This window comes from Amblyomma maculatum, chromosome 6 (genome assembly GCF_055883805.1).
Source record: "Amblyomma maculatum isolate TAMU_Amacu chromosome 6, ASM5588380v1, whole genome shotgun sequence".
In the NCBI taxonomy this organism is placed as follows: domain Eukaryota; kingdom Metazoa; phylum Arthropoda; class Arachnida; order Ixodida; family Ixodidae; genus Amblyomma; species Amblyomma maculatum.
Window position 1 is genome coordinate 107,912,648 of NC_139349.1, and position 13,104 is coordinate 107,925,751.

Consider the following 13,104-nt stretch of genomic DNA (forward strand, 5'->3'; position numbering starts at 1 on the left):
AAGAGGAGGCATATTTTATTGCCTGATGTTGCAGAAAAGACGACACGGCGCCATACATAATGTCACACAAATATTTCGATATACACAGCGCCAACAGTAAAAGCGTGTTGTCCTATGATGCTTATAGCGTACACGTATGCATCAAATACTCTACTACAACTGACGGTCGGGATCATGTACTAATGAAGGTGTGTATGCGGTTGTCTAGGCCTCGTCTGTATGACAACGCTTTGATATCATCCTTTGAAACATGTTTCGTACCCTAAATGCAACTGCTAAAACGTGTGCTCCCGGCGCTGCAGAAACGAGGATCTCTTAAGGCCGCAAAGCGAATAATTTTAAGTGTGTTTCGACAAAGGAGTGGTATGATGAGCAACGGGAAATCATAGCGACATTTTACTTCAGGTTATGTTTCCTCAAGGAGTGCAGAACCGCCAAGTAGGAACTTTCCTAAACTCTGCCCATCCCTGCCGACACTGAAATCGCAAAAGTTATTTTTCGCTAAATTCAGGAGGAAGTATCCGGAGTGCATTTTTCAATAGTAAACAGAGCTTGGCCGAATGAGAAATTGCATAGTACATCCAATGACAGGTACCAACGCAGTCTAATATTTGTAACCGGGCACCTTTTAATTGATTTTTAACGGCAGCGATTTGGTAGCAACTCTAAGAGGTAATGATTTTTTATAGCAAACAGGCACTCCCTGTCGCTATGTAAATGCACTACATTTAAAAACCGTGACACGTGAAAATTCTCGAACGGTGATTTCTCCACCGCTACTGCCTAGAATTGTCTAAATGTGACGTCCCCAATAACGTTATGATATTCTGGTGCGGGCAGTAGGGTCGCGGGAATCACCGATGAGTATTCCTGAATTTCAGTGGGAGCGAAGGGCGGAGAACCTGCGCAAGCTGTTAGCGTACGTTGGAAACCACCCACTGGTTTAAAATAAATTGGAGACATCCACTACGACGGCGCTCATAGCCAGTGTGTCACTCGCAGACTATAAAGCCCGCGCACACGCAATAAATAAATATTATGTCACCGCAAAAAGTTTGCAACAGTTCCTTTTTTCTGTATCGAGTGCGAAGATATAGCGAGGCTTCACAGTTATTATTAGTAAATGTGATTGTGTGCTATCACGATTATTTCGAGGTAAGTTTTCTATGATTATGGGCCCATTTTTTATGTTCAGGTGCCCAAATGTGCGGCTTAATGTTCTTGATTGTCAATATTCTGGACTTTACACGCATGCAAAAGGTATAATTTTTTTGTGTGCTTCTTCGATCAGCCTAAGGGAAATGTATATCCTTCGTAAAAAGTATTACTTTGCTTCATCATCTAGTCCCTTCAGTAGCGTTTATCCAATTGTGTTTTCTACCGTGGCTATTCAGCGGGGAAGGCTTCACATCGAGAAATATGGTGGCAGAAGACCTGTTGCTCCTAAGGGAAAAATCTGCCGAAGACCCTCTCGGTATTGAACCTAAAAGTGCACTTGACCTACTGACACCTGCACTTCCGAAACACCTATCGAAAGAACTAATGCCCGCCGAGCGCCCAATGTGGAGTTTCATCACTGCTCACTTCCTCGATGCGCGTCGCGCGTCGTTCATGTGGCGATTTGCGCGAGTCATACTTCCAATCCGCCGGCGATCATTCGTGTCAAGACCATACGGCAAAATCGACACCTGCCCATTCTGTGGAGTACGAGAGACCGCAGAGCACATTTTTTTTTTTTTTTTATGATTTCATCCTGCCACTCGCGCTCCTCGATCTACTGAGGGATTTGTTCAAGCTTCCAGGCATCCCGTACTGCACGGTGAGGTACCTCAATCCGCTGCCCACTGAAGTACGGAAACAATTCGTCTTGGCACTCGTTGAAATTAACTACCAAATGGGGGTAGCGAGATGCCGCGCTGCCTTCAGCCCCAAGACGCCGTGTCTCCTCGAAGTGAAGAATAAGATCAGAAAGGAGCTTTGGTTCCACCTTCAGCGGGAAGTACGGCATCTTGGCGCAAAGAAATTTTATGAAGAATGGGGACACCCAATGATCATATTCAAAGAAGAAAATCGAAGAATAGAAGTCTGCTTTTAGGGGTCTTGCTCGCGTCAGGCTTCGATCCGCCGGGGCGTTGCGGGGGCGGGGCATTGCAGTGCGAACCCGCCCCAGTGGAGCGAATCCAGATTGCATGAGCCCCTTGGCTGGGATAAAGCCAGATTGCATGAGCTTGGCTGGGATAACGCCCCGGCAATTCTTAAAGAATTGTCCGAGATGGCGGGCTTCCCTGATGGGGCTGGGGCAGGTAGGTCAACGCCGCTTGCGGCGGGGACTAGCCTGCCACCGAATTTTTATCTGTTGTAGGCCGTCATTGCACCCGCCACCGCTTCGGTGGTGGACGACGACTGTTGTTGCGGTGCGCGTCTTTCTTTCCGTCTTTCTTTTCTTTCTTCTCTATTTCTCTTCTGTCTGCACGAGGCGGAGGTGGCTCAGCTACAAAGCCAGTAGCAGGCCCGTGCATTTTCTTTTCCTTCTTCCTACAGCCACAACAACAACAACGCCCGCTCCCCTAAACAAAAACCTCCCCATCCCTGTGTTGTGTGTGGAGACCTTGCCCAGCATTACCGTACAGGATGTTGATGGTTGTTAGTTAAGGTCTGTATACCCTCACAGAAGGGCTGCATCCAGTGCACCCTCCTCTCCATCTGACAAGGCAAAACCCGCCTACTCGAAGTATTTACATAGGCTCACATGTGTTCGCTCACGGACGCGCACACTGCTCGGCGGTCACAGGAGCGCATCGACGCTGTCCGGGATGCGTATTTGGGTTTGCTCGGTACGGTGGCTCCGCAAGAGAGAAAACGACAGAAGAGGCGAAGAAAGCGGTCTGTTCCGACTAGCATCTACCGCCCTATGGAGCCGAGCGGCCTAGCGAATCGCGGCGCATGCTTTTTCAATGGGCGTCGTGTTTGTCGCGGCACTACCTTGAGAGAGCCTATAATAATAATAATAATAATAATAATAATAATAATAATAATAATAATAATAATAATAATAATAATAATAATAATAATAATAATAATAATAATAATAATAATAATAATAATAATAATAATAATAATAATAATAATAATAATAATAATGATATTATTATTATTATTATTATTATTATTATTATTATTATTATTATTATTATTATTATTATTATTATTATTATTATTATTATTATTATTATTATTATTATTATTATTATTATTATTATTATTATTAATTGGTTCACAGAAAGAAAAAGGCGCAGTATCTGTCACGCTTGTTTCTGTGGACACCTGAACCACTTGCGCTGCCTCTGGTGGCGGTAGATGCTAGTCGGAACAGCCAGCTTTCTTCGTCTCTTCTGTCGTTTTCTCTCTTGCGGAACCACCGTAACGAGCAAACCCAAATACGCGTCCGGGATTACACCCTGCGCTCGGTAAGCCGCCAGCAACTCGCGACGTGGTTGCGCCGCAGCCATCACATTGGTTATTGATCGCAAGTCCGGGGCACATATACCGTTTCCCAGGCCGCACACACCCAATGTGCGCGCGGAGGATCATTGCGTGCTGCAGCCGAGTAATCGACCGGCCTCTGACGCTCACCTCGCGCGTTGCGTCTGTCGGGGTGCTGCGTCCGGATGTGGTCGTCGATGACCACACGCACATCCTCCAGGGCTAGAGGCTCGTCGAGTAGCGCCACGAATGGCGTCTCAGCCATCAGCTGCATTAGAAATAGGAGACGCGGCGCTAGACGCCTATCAGAAAATTAGAGGGTCTCTTAGAAGCCTCTTAAGAGGAGAATTGCGAAAGCCTACCCTTCCTATCCTATAATTTACCGCCCATCCTTAGCCTCTTGTCGGCATTCGTTGCAGTGCTACATATATTTATAATTAATTCATAGGAAAGGACAGGCGCTGTATCTAACACTTTCCCCGGTAAGTGTGAGTTTGAACAGTACATACACAATCGCGCGTTCCTTCGCGCATTGCGTGGCGTTCCTTGGCGCGCATTCAAGTGTGGCATTGCAGATGGCAGGGACGCATCCCGCCTCGGCCAACCAGAACGCCGCAAAAACGGGACACACTTTGTCCACGACAGCATGAGGCATTAAAGGCTTTCGCTTTAATAAGTGCGTCACTTTTTTGATAGGCGTCTAGCGCCGCGTCTCCAACTTTAATGCATTTTATGGCTGAGACGCCGTTCGTGGATTTCGGGCGAGAAAAATAATGGGACCCTCGACTCCAACATTGTACTACCTTCTGATCACGCGTTGTATTACTCCAGCCCGATAATGCTGCATACAGTTCGAAATTTTGAATCCACTGCTTGGTTCGATGGCATGGCAAAGCGTCCCGACGTCTCTAGAAACAGCTCGGAGGTCTGGACACAGGAAAAATCCTACTGAGACTTTCTCTTTTTTTCGTTTAGAAAACTAATTCCCGAATTCCGTTCTAAATTAATTTGCATATTTCTTTTGACTGTCTGGCACCTGTCGCTGCATCGATGCAAGATTTCAATCCGGCATGGCGCTCTATGACGAACGTCCATCTCGCATGGAAGCGTTGAACAAAGGCAACAAGCGTTGCGGCTTACTGTAGTAGTGGACAAAGCAGAATTGAGAAAAATGAAGTACCACTTACAGCGATGCTGCGTATTCCTGTTGAGAGTTGAATGGGAACCTTCCCTGTGAGCATTGACTTTTGTAACCTTGAAGGGACACGGCGAGTCGAGGAATTGGTAAACATGGACGCGTAACTACAGCACGAAATTGGTTTATTAAAAACGCATATCCCAAGTGAAGTACAAGGGTCGATCTCCGTCCTCGCCCTCCGGTCCACGAGTTATTCGGCCCGGGCCATGGCTTGGCTGTCCTGCTTGCGATGCCCCTACAAATAAGGAAGTAAAATCGACTGTTTACTGCACCCAAAATTAAAACGTGGTTGTCTTACATTTTCCAAGGTTTCCTTGTTCGTAGACGACACCTGTTAGCTGCCCATTTGTCTGAGCAGGAAGCGCCTCAGCGGCTCCAGCTGCTGCAGAAGTAACCTGGTGTGACGGAAGAGAAAGTACATAACGTGATGAAACGTATTCACAAAGTGTAGCCTTATCCTTGAATTGTTGGTTTGCCCCGCACTTGCACTTGCCATTTGGTTTTGCCGGAGCGCATGTCGTATAGCCATCTCCTCGACTTTCATCTTGCTCAGTTCTTCTCTGAGGTACTGAATTCCCGCCTGAAGTGCTTTTTCTTCCTTCTTGAGATACTGGCCATACCGCAACTCCGTCATGCTTGCATATATAGCGCCAGTGACTAGAAGCCTGGAAGGTTTCTTTCTAATATGGCGTGCGCTAGCGCCCCGCAGCGGCAGAGTGGCGTATTGCCGTTCCCCAAAAACTACAGCAACGGAAGTGCCGGGTGCGTCACTCAAAAATAAAAGATAACCTTAAGTTTTTTTTTTTTTTCGACCATGAAGCGTAGTACGGAAATTGAAATGCAATATTAACAAAATAGTTGTATGGACTAAAATTACTTACTGTAAAGAGCGTAATACATCGGTACCGTCCGTCGCGCCATCTTTACGACGTTGAATAAGATAACTTGAAAAAAAAAATAATAATTGGTTTTACAGGAAGGGAAAGGCGCAGTATCTGTCACACTTGATTCTGTGGACACCTGAACCGCGCCAAAAGGGAAGCGAGGAGGGGGAGAGTGAATGTGGATAGAGAGAAAGAGGAGTCTGTAGTGGAGGGCTACAGAGTAATTTCGACCATCTGGGGATCTTAACATACGCTGACATCGCACAGCACATGGACGCCACTTCGTTTCGCCCCCATCGAAACGCAGCCGCCGCGGTTGAGTTCGAACCCGGGTACTCCGGCACAGTAGTCGGGCTTCTTACTACTGTACCAATCGTCATGGCGTAAATCCGTAATAAAAAAAGAGTAAAGCATGTTAAAAGGCAATTGTTGTTGAGTTTTCTCTGAACGCGACCTAAAGGTAAAATACATTCACTGAAGATAGGTATTAATTACGGTGAAGGTAATTTAATCCAGCAAACTACGCTTATGCTCAAGGCGTAGGCGAGAAAGGATATGAACAGACGTGTTGCATTATTTTGTTCCCCGTTGAATTACGAGAGCCCGGACTTGTCACTTCTCCAGCATTGGCAAAAACACCTGTATGGCTTTCGTGAAGCAGCTGCTCCTCTATGGTATAAAGTAATTTATTTCTAAGAGGCAGCATTAAAAAAAAATAATCATTCCTACTGCGTAGTTTCTTTCAAGATGGAGTTGTACATGTCGACTCCGGAAATTGAACACCATGCAGTCCTCGGCGCCTTGACCGCACACCTGCGGGCTGCGAAATCAAAAGCGAGTAATAAAGATCTGAAATTCACATGGTCATAGAAATGACAATGACTTCATAAGAAAGAACGAAGAAAACTGAGTCATTCGAATTCAGTCATTAGATGACTTAGATCAACTCTAATGGGTACGCAAAATTTTTCAGATCTATACAAATGGCACGTAATACAAAAACGTTTACGGTCAGGGAAAGGTATCCGAAATGCATTGATTGGCTTCATGCCAACATAAATAGTGTTCGGAAGCACTGGAATGAACTTATTACTTATTGTGCATTTAGCAGAGAAGCCGGAGCAAACAGACATAATAGGCTTGACAGAAATTAATGTTGAAGAATCCATGTGTGAAACATATCAGTTACGATGTTATCAGTTGACTTTGAACTCCTCGCTTTGAAGTATGTGAAGCATCGGTATATAATATGCACCCTTCAGGCAGATGTGCGGATGATACCGACGGGGAAGCAGTGGGGCGATTGTCCGTGAGCTGGCAGTACGATCATGGATGTCTTTAAATGATGTCAGGTAGTGTCTTTAAATGATGTAGTTGTAAAGACTGTTTGCGAGCTCTGTTTGCCATCCGCTGATCAACGAGTTCAGTGAACGTATTTAGCTGGGCGTACTCCTGAAGTACTGGTATGGGTGTTAGGCGGGGAAGATATGTTATTGCACGCATAGCCTCACGATTGATGGCCTCGGGGGAGTCCCACTGTCTGCGGGTAAGACGTTGAAACTGTGCCTGGTAGATTATACGTGGCTGGAGGACAGAGCGAACAAGCTGGCGGGCCGTGTGAGCACGCGCGCCGCCAGAGCGCATAGCTATGCGACGAATGAAACCTAGAGTAGCGTGAGCGGTCTTACGGATGACTGTCAGCCACGGGGTGCAAGTCCCAGAGGAATGAAGAAGAAGACCAAGAATGCGAACGGTTTGTACCTGAGGAATCGGGGTATTACTATCATAAAATTTATAGTGGGAGCTTTCCGTAAGCCAGCTTTATTTGCAATGCGAATGAAACCGGATTTTGTATGCGAAAGAGTTAGACCCAAAGGAGGCAGGCGAAATGTCAATACATCCAGCGCATGCTGGAGGGCCGCCTGATGGACAGACGTATCTGGGTGACAGCACCATAAGGTTATATCATCGGCATACGCAAGCATGCGTATAGAAGGCATGGCCTCTAGGGCTCGAACAAGTGGAATGAAGGCCACATTAAATAGTGTAGGGGCGAAAACGGAGCCCTGGGGCACTCGTCTGTTTGAGGGGAAGTGACCAAAGGGCTTTCCATGGACACGCACACTGAACGTTCTATTTGTTAGAAAGGCGTGAATGGCTAGGAGAAACCTGTGAGGGAGACCAAGAGTTTGTAGGGAGGCAAGAATGGCTGAGTGAAGGATGTTATCATATGCCTTTGTTATATCTGTAGCGATCACATTTCTAACAAGATGACTGTGCGGAGAGTGGTGAAGCACGTCAGCAGCCAAAGTAGCAAGACCGTCCTCCGTTCCTATTTGCGGGCGGAAGCCAATTTGGGATTCTGGATAACAATCATGGGATTCCAACCACCACGATAAGCGAGTGGCGAGAATATTTTCGTAAAACTTGCAGATTGTTGGCGTCAGGGAAATTGGACAAAGGGCCGAGAGAGATACTGGAGGATGACCTGACTTCGGTATTGGAACAACAATATAATACTTCCACTCGTCCGGCATGACACCAGAATGCCACACATCATTGAATGCATCAAGCAGGGCCTGCAAAGCAGTCCCTTCCAAGTTGCGGAATAAGGAGTTAGGTATGCCGTCGTGCCCGGGAGCAGAGTTAGATTTGAGGCGTTCAATGGAGGCCAGCAGCTCTGCTATTTTGGGTTAATAGTATTGTAGATCTAAAAATTGTAATACCAATTTCACTGACCAGCAGTATGTATAAAACACACCTTAATCGTAGCGGGCTAACAAAAAATTAGATGGGTTCAACGCTGCTGAACTGGATGTGGAGCAAAAGCTTTCGGTGCGGGCAACTCGCTGTTGTCGTTCGTCTCTACCAAGGGGGCAACTACCGAGTTGTTGTTGTGCCCTCAGATAATGGCACATACCAAGTTGCTGTCACCAGTGGTTTCTTCTTCTTCTTCTTCCTCTTCTTCTTCTTCTTCTCGTTGCTACGCCTCTTAACGACGTAGCTGCGACCACCCGAGGTCTTGAAAACCTACCTCAGTGTAGCTTTCGCTACAAAAAATAGTTTCAGCTGAAATTGAGGACAACATAACGGTTTACAAGTAAGTGTGTTGGCGGCTGTAACGTTAAGGGACAGGAGTAGAACAAAATTGGTCACGGTACAAACGCGTGGTAATAGTAGTCTTGTCGAAATAAATAAGAAATGGATTTGAGCAGGGCTGCCAGGGTGGGAAAACCGATGGTCGTTAAGAGTGAAAGATTAGATAATGCAACCGTAGCAGGAGGGGAAAAAATTTAGGTGTAAATTTGGAAGATTGTAGGGATAAGGAGACTGCAGCTGGCACAAGGTCGGGCTCAGAAGCTCTTTGCTTTGCAGCGACCATACTCAGGCTGCTGGTAGTGATTACAGCTTATCGAATAATGTTTAATCCTGTCACCAGTGCACCGTAAACCAGATAATTGGTCAGGAAAATAAAGGTTCAGTTGTCCGCAACGATGTGCGCAGCTACGTCAGCAAGCACGCTACAGACGAAGGCGACGGCCGCAGCCAGGCTCGAATATGCTTGACTTCGCACCAAAACAGCTGTGCGGCGTGGTGAAGGAGTGGAAACGCAGAACACCACACTGCAACACATTTGGCGTATCAGCTCGTCGCAGGGTTTCACAGCGATAGCGATGGCTGCCGAGGCCTAAGGCCGCGTAGGCGACCGCATGGTAGAAGACTGCACATGCAAGAGCACGGCGCGCACTTCGAAGTGCCGAACGGCTGCCAAAATTAGAATTAGACGTACTGCGCAAATTTTTTCAAGGATATTCAAGCAGATATAATCTTTGTATTCGATATAGCCAATTATTCGGAGAATCCGGATTCGATATATCAGGGCTCAACTGTTTAGAACGAGCCGTCACGATATTATGTAGACTACTTTTTCACGACTTCTGCCTCTCGCTTCTCCTTCTTCCTTGTTGTGTGTGAAGAAGTGACTGTCTAGTAGCACATTTTGTGCTTGACTAACATTGATGAAATCTCAGTGGCGATATTTTATTATCTTCATAATGGCACTTTTATTTTGAAAAGTAAAATATGACAAAAGACAAAAGCACCTTCCTTTCCTCTGGAGGAAACAAATTGACTGCGCATCGACCGAGTACATTCACCAGACGTAAATTAATATCTTCTGTCTACTTTGTGAAGCTCTCCATAGCAATAGTAAATAACACAACAGATGTGATTTTTATATGACTGTTTCTTCCAAGCTCTATAGCGATAACGGAAATAAATTTTGTACAGCCCAATTTGGCGACTTACACATTGCAGGAGCAGAAGGATGCTTGCATGTATAGCCCCCACGATCTTTAATAATTTACTTCCAGCCGCAGCGGCATCGAGGTAAAGCAGAGGTGAACTTGGGAGAGGTAATGAGCCTAAAAAATCTTCTACCTGGGCTAGATGCTACATAGCTTTGGAAGAGGAAAAAACAAGCTCACTGAAAAAACATGCACAGAAGGAAGAAAACGACAGGACAAACGCTAACTGTAATCTATTTTTTATTTGCAGCTACGCCAGCAAATATACAGTAAAGAGAAAACATGCACAGAAAAAGAAACAACGTCGAACCCACCGGCTTTTCACGAAACACCTTTCGGATAATCACTTTCTGCCTTCAAAAGCTTTGTCGATGTGTCGCTGACGCACTATTCTCCACTCTTCCTAATCTACGCTTTTAGCAGTTCTTGTGCTGTCTTACCACGACCCCTGTCTAGTATCTTAATCTCATTCAGCCGTGGCTCGCACTCCCTGCAGTCTGCGCAGTATATTGGTTTCTCCACTTCGTAGCGCCCACAGATGATACCCTGCCCGGTCATTAATAAAACACACTGTTTGGCCTACGTAGACCTTCCCACCTGTCAACGGACTCTCATAGATGACTCCGGTACAGCAGATGACAAGATGACAAACTGCTTAGCAGGCTTCTTATAACAGCCACTCTTTTTATCCGCACACGAAATGCGTGGGCAAAGCCGGAAGATCTTCTTTGATGTTGAAAACACCACTGGAACGCCATGTCGTCTTGCCACTTTTTTCACATGATCAGCAGCCTTGTGAACATATGGAACCTCAGCTGCTTTGGCCGTCTTCTTTTCCAGCGAGCTCTCTTCCCAACCATGGCTAGCTTCGGTTTTCAAGAAAGGGCCTTTCTCACTGATGGAACGAACACGCAAGGCTATACCTGGCCATACGTAACCGGTTCCCTTGTGCTATGCAGTCTATTTTTGAAACGCAAGGGCACCGGTTACTTACGGCTGGTTGCCCCAGCACGGTCATTGTATCTGTGGCTTATGTGGCTGCGTATACCTACGCAAACTTTCACTGTTCCAAGCACCATGCTAAGCACCAGTTGGCCTTGTGCCTAGCGCATCGAGACCGTTTGATTTATAGTTGGTGACAAACAACTATACTCCCCTGCAGGCAGGCTGATCGTGATAAATTATTTCTTTACTACAAAGGTACTGCACCTTTTACGACTCCCTAAATATTGAACCAACACCGCTCCCATTTGCAAGTGTTGCTCAATTCGCATTCACCTTCCCATCTCATATGCTAGCCTTCCTGTGCGAGCTCGGTCGGTGGAGCAACTACGCTGCCTAGGTGATGGCCCCGGGTGCGAACCCCGCAGCAGGAAAAATTTTTCTTCAACAGTGAAGTTTCTGTGAAAGCCGCTGAGCTTTGATTTTTATCCTTATGGCCGCGCTTATATGGACGCTGTATTGGGCAATTACTCCCTTACAAACATATCAACGCTGTAATATTATTCATCTCCAAAGAGTTTTTCGTGTGTGGCAATTGCAACTCGTTTCTTAGGTTTGGCTGTTTATCGCAAATATGAGCTTTTTAATATCACCCGCGCTCTATATACCACAAGTAAAAATTTAAGGAAATGTTGAACACGTACAGCTAAACCTAGGCAAAGAGTAAGCGCGCGACTCCTCCATGGATGTCTGCGGACTTGAAGGACACAACAGCCGGGTCTAAACGACACGAAGCTGTCAAGTGCATTTTGAAGGCTGTGTTGTAGAAGGCTGTGTTGCATTGTGTCAGGCAATGTTGTATATTTGGGGAGATATGTACCCGTGCGATTGAAGTTTGCCAGATATGTGAAGAATAAGCAGCAATTGAGCGATATATAGAAGAATCGAAGCAGCTGAAGAAGAAGCGAGCAGCGCCAGCTCCGTGCACCACACATGCGAAGAAGTGGGATGCGAGCAGGCCGCGCGGCGCTATAGTAACGCCGCTAGTAATGCGGCTGAAGGCCAAATTGCGGCTTACGAGAAACGCGCCGCAGCTAGCCCGGTGAAGTTTTCCCTTCAAAACAGCTGGTCCCCATATGTTGGGATTCCGATGCATAACACATCCGAAACCGCCTAGAAGAGGACGCCTACTCTAGCAGCAAGAATTGCTGGTATTACCTTACATTCGCATGTTTTAAGATACTGAAAGTTAGGAAGAGCGCACTTATAAAAAATTACAATAAAACAGCTTTTTGAGGATCAAGTGAACCCTTCCCGGCACTTTAATATTTTACAGTGGACAAACCGGCGAGCGAATCTTTGTCTGTTTGTATTTGTCCGATGAGGACTTCCACCAAGCAAACAACAATGGCGATGCCCAACAAGGCGAGGAAAAGGTAGAAAAATGATTCGAGCTCAATTATTTCCACGGGTTTCGCTTTTACATACTCGTGCACAGTCTGCCCTTTCAAAACTGCAAGTAACGCAAAATCTTTCGGAGGACGGAGCAGCGAGCTTTCAGTGATCGTACTGATAAAGTGACGGAGTGCTCCAATGTATGGAAAGTTCTTTCGCACAGCAACTGTGAGAAAACTCGGTTTCAGGATCTCTCTGGATTCAACGATATGGCGCCTCACCTCAACCGAGTTCCACGACGGAAGCTTGTAGAAAATGCAGACCCGGTCCTGTCGATATGCACATAATAAGCAAAGCTCTACGTCTTCCGTCACAAGCGCTTCTCTGTCTTTGCTCATCACAAATGCCTCGCGAAGCCTATCGTAAACGCTTCCTGTTGGAAATTCACCATCTAGATACTGTTGCATCACGGTTCCTCTGGGGACACACGGAGCGATTTTTTTTTGATCGAGTGCGATCTCAAGTTTGGCGACAGTGTCTATGACGTAAGGGGAGGCCCGTAAACTCAGTCTAGATGTCAGTTCACTTCTGAAATAGCTTGAGAATGGGAGAATTCCCATCAGCCAAATACCGCACACAACTCCGCAAGCGAACTCTGAGCGCCCGATTCGGGGAATAAGAGATGAACTTGCGCAAAAAGAAGCTAGGAGGAACCCGAAGACGTCAAGTGCTGTTCCAAAAGCCCTATCTCTTATGCGTTGAAAGTCCGCGAGGCTCAGAAACAGGCCACAACAAAGCAACGCTGCCAGTCCAATCGATATTCCCTGCATAGAGTTCATTAGGATGTTAAAAAAGGACACCAGTACCGAGGTGTTGCGTTTGGCATAGAAGGTTT